This window comes from Elephantulus edwardii, unplaced genomic scaffold (assembly GCF_000299155.1).
Source record: "Elephantulus edwardii isolate Elephantulus edwardi_28Jun2011 unplaced genomic scaffold, EleEdw1.0 scaffold00011, whole genome shotgun sequence".
Classification (NCBI taxonomy): domain Eukaryota; kingdom Metazoa; phylum Chordata; class Mammalia; order Macroscelidea; family Macroscelididae; genus Elephantulus; species Elephantulus edwardii.
Window position 1 is genome coordinate 284,701 of NW_006399761.1, and position 4,461 is coordinate 289,161.

Genomic DNA, 4,461 nt, shown 5'->3' on the forward strand with positions numbered 1-4,461 from the left:
TATGCAGCCTTCATTCTGGACTCCTGTCATGACAAAAATACCTAATCACATATCCCTTTTAAACAGTTCTCTCCCTCATCTGTTTCAATGCCGTTTACATAATTTATCCCATCTTTCTCAGTCTCACCACAACCCTGAGGTCAGTCCCGTTTTACAACAGTGGCACTATGCAATATTTGTCCTTTTGTGACTAAGATATTTTACTCAGCATAATGTCCTCCAGGGTCACTCATTTTGAATAATATTGCGTGAGTTCCTTGTTTTTCAATGCAGCATAGTATTCCATCGTGTGAATATACCACAGCTTCTCTATCCATTTGTTTGTTGAAAAATTCTTTCATTGCTATACAATCCCCCCTCCCCAAGGTCCACTCCACTATGCAGCCTTCGCTCTGGATTCCTGTCATGACAGTAATACCTAATTACATATCCCTTTTAAACAGCTCTCTCCCTCATCTGTTTCAATGCAGTATACATTATTTATCCCATCTTTCTCAGTCTCCCCCCAACCCCGATGTCAGTGCATTCTACAACAGTGGCACTAGGCAGTATTTGTCCTCTTTTGTGTTTTTTAGTACGTGATTGGCCTTTCTGTGCCTCCGATCTTCCAGGCAGGAGAGAATGATGTAAGCTGCTACCTCACGAAGAAGTGTCTGCAGTCGGGAACCTACTGTGAACAGTGCCGGGTGCGGGATACACGACCCTCAACTTTGCTGTTGTTAGGTGCCGTCGAGTGTGACTCAGCGACCCTACAAATGACAGGCCTAACACTTGTCCTGTCCTGTGCCATCCTCATCATCTCTGACACACTAGAGCCCATTGCTGTAGTCACCATCGCAGTGCACACGGTTGATGGCCTTCCTCTCCTTTGCTGGTCCTCCACCTTTCCAATAACGATGGCCCGTCCCAAGGAAAGGCCTCTCCTAGCATCATGGCCAAAGTACGTGAGATAAAGCTTCCCATCCTTGGCCTCAAGAGCACGCTGGCTGCACTTTCTCCGAGACATACTTAGTTGTCCTTTTGGAAATTCATGGAATATTCAGTGCTCTTCTCCAACCACATAACCCAAAGACATCAGTGCTTCTTCTGTCATCCTTATTCACCGTCCTGCTCTCAGACACAAGTGACTGAAAAGACTGAGGCGTGACTCGGGTGCACTTTAGTCTTCAGGCTGACACCATTGTTCCTCAGGAATTTGGAGAGGTCCCTGACGGCAGACCTGGCCGTAGCAATGCATCTCCTGATCTCCTGACTGTTGGTACCAGCAGGGTTGATGGTACTCCACAAGCGTGTATGTAACCACACCGCTTTGACACAGATAAAACAGGACAGGTTGCAGCGCTGCATTTGGGACGTAGAGTGAGTTTGGCCTCTACACGGCTGCACACAGCATGCTGGGGCTCAGGGAGGGGGGAGGGGGGGCGGAGCCAGGCCTCAGAGTGCTCTGGGAAGTGTGTGTCTCCACTGAGGAGACACCGACTGAACGCAGTCAATGGGAATACAGACCCAGTGCAGTCCCCACTCCAATCATTTTACTATGAAACACCCTGATTTTCAATCTAAGGAAAGAATTTTCGCTTCTTTGAAACACTGTACAGATCAGACAAGACCCACCCGCAGGCCACACCAGCTCAGGCCACGTGAGCCTCTGTGTCTCTGTGTTTGGTTCCCTCAAGAAACATTCCTAGGCCACCCACTCTGACCACCTGGAGTCTTCAGTCTGGCTGACACTGTGGGCCTCGCTCCAGGCCAGGCCCCTATCTGCCCCCGGGGTGGACACCAGCTTCTCCTCTGCTCCCTGAGCGTGGCAGGTGGTGTGATGGCCACCATGAGAGTGAGGGTTGTCCTGCCTGGAGGGGAGGAGCCAGGAAAGAATTTCTCAGTTACCACGTGCGTGGAAAATACGGTGCTACATAAGCCGAGACGGAGGGCACTCCCGGCCGGACGTGCAGGGGGAAGAGCCCAGTGAGCCCAGGCCCACAGCCAGCGTGCGTTCACCCACGTCAGTGACAGCTATCTCACATGGGGGAGAAGTGGTCCCATAGGGAAACGTGCCACCAAAGGCAGGAACTTCAAGGGCGCCTCACCCACCCCCTTGCATCCATCGCCGTCCAGCCGGAAGCGGCTCCTAGCTGACCCTCCGCTGGGTGTCCAAGGCCGTACGTGGCACAGGAGACGACTGCTCACTTTTGCCCCTGGGCCCACTGGGGGATGTCAACCCCCAGAGAGGCCCCATCCTGGGATTAACGGCACAGCGCTCCCCACCCTCACACTGTGGCTGGAGAGGGCAGATCCCGTCGAGATGGGCACGAACCCAGCATCTTGGTGCCGAGGAGCCTTCCTCCAGTACCTGCCAGGTCCCCTCTTCTAATTAGAACACATGTGGGGGCCCCTTCAAGGTCCTCTACAAGGACGGTAATAATAAAGCAGGGTGCCTTCAGGTGCCCTCTGTCTCCATGTGCTCCTCCGTGTTTCTGACACGAACGCAGGCAAGTAGGGCCCAACCCCACAGCCAGGGTCCCAGTTAAGAGCAGAGGCATGGAGGGCCCAGGCCCACAGTCAGGGGCCCCCAGAGGAGCAGAGGCATGGAAGGCCCAGGCCCACAGTCAGGGCCCCATATGGAACGTCCACAGCCAGGGCCCTGTATAGGAGCAGAAGCATAGAGGACTGAAGGGTCCATGGTCAAGGGCTCATAGAGGACCACAAGCATGGAGGGGCCACGTTCATGGTCAAGGGCCCGAGGAGGCAGCAGCCATAAGTACCATTTGTGGACCATGTGACTGTCAGGGACATGGGGCCTCCCGCGGCCACCTGTCCCCTCACTTTGGGCAGACTGGACGCGCCTTAGGATTAGAGTCTGTACCCGAGCTGCTCTTCGTGTTAGATTAGAATGATGCGGTTTGTGCAGGTCCCAGGCAGCCACGTGTCCAAGCGACCACGAAGCTGCATTCTGATCCTTATCTCGCTCTTTGGCTGCCAGGTGACATCCTGGGAAATGGCACGAGGTCCTGAGCCACCTGACGTGCGCAGACACGTGCACACACATGCATGTTCCACCTGAACGCTGTGACCAGAAGGCTGGGGAGGAGGGCGCCCCAGGGACGCTGCCCTGGCAGCTCCAGGTCACCCTGGCTTTCCTGGCACCGAGGCCGGTGAAAGTCTTGGCTGGGGCCGGCGGCCTCTGTACCCGGCTGGCCACAGGCAGCGAGATGCCTTCGCCCTGACTCCTGAGTCCACTTGGCAAGCCTGGTGCAGTCAGGGACCAGCAGAGTGGAGACGGCAGCGTTAGCAGCACTGAAGCTGCAGGTTCACACGTGGAGTCAGCCCAGAACGGACTCTGTGCCCAGCAGGACGCCGAAAGGCACACGGGCTGCCAGGCCTGCACTCCAGGGCCTCAACAGTCGGAGCAGAAAGGACTCTCCACAGAGGGACAGCCAGGGGTCGAAGGAAACGAGACCCAGAGGGAGGATGTGGTCAGGGACAGACCAGCCTCGCACCGGGCCAGCGAACCCAATGCCCCACGCCCACTGCTGGAAGGCCCAGCAGGCCTCTGCGGCTGGAGTCTTGGGAGGAGATTGGAAATCGTTCTCCCACAGAATAAGCAGCTGGTGGATTCAAACCACTAACCTTTGGGCGAGCATCCCAACATGTAAATGCACGACACCACCAAGGCACTTAAGCTCCATCACCGGAATCCTAACAGACCTCAGGAGGAATCTTAGTCTTCCCATTTGTAATGGTGGAAAGGGCGGTCAAGCTGGTGCTTACAATACACCATGTGCCGTGGTCAGGAGGGGGCCGTCCTTGGAGGAAGGCATCGAGCTGGAAAGGGTGGAGGGTCAGAGACAGGAAGACCTTCAGTGAGATGGACAGACACGGTGATAGTAAGAGTAGGCTCATGCTCACCCATGTTTATTGCAGCTTTGTTCACAACAGCAAAGACCTGGAAACAACCCAAGTGCCCACCAACAAACGAATGGATAGAGAAGCTGTGGTATAGTCATACAATGGAATACTATGCTGCATTGAAAAACAAGGAGCTCATGCAATAGTATTCAAAATGGGTGAGCCTGGAGGACATTATGCTGAATGAAATATCTCAGTCACAAAGGGACAGCTATTGCATAAGGCCAATGTTGTAAAAAGGGACTGACATCGAGGCTGAGGGAAGACAGAGAAGGAGGGGAAGAATGATGTATACTGCACTGAAACAGATGAGGGAGAGAACCGTTTAAAAGGGATATATGAATGGGTATTATTGTCATGACAGGAGTCCAGAACGAAGGCTGCACAGTGGAGTGGACCTGGGGGGAGGGGTTGTATAACAATGAGAGATTTTCTTTTACTTTTCAAGGAGAAGAGTGAATTGGGAGGGAAGGCTGGGCAGGGAGAAAAGTGCAACAATGAATGACTGGAAATCGTCAGTCTCTGTAAACTTTTATTAAAATTAATAATAATAAT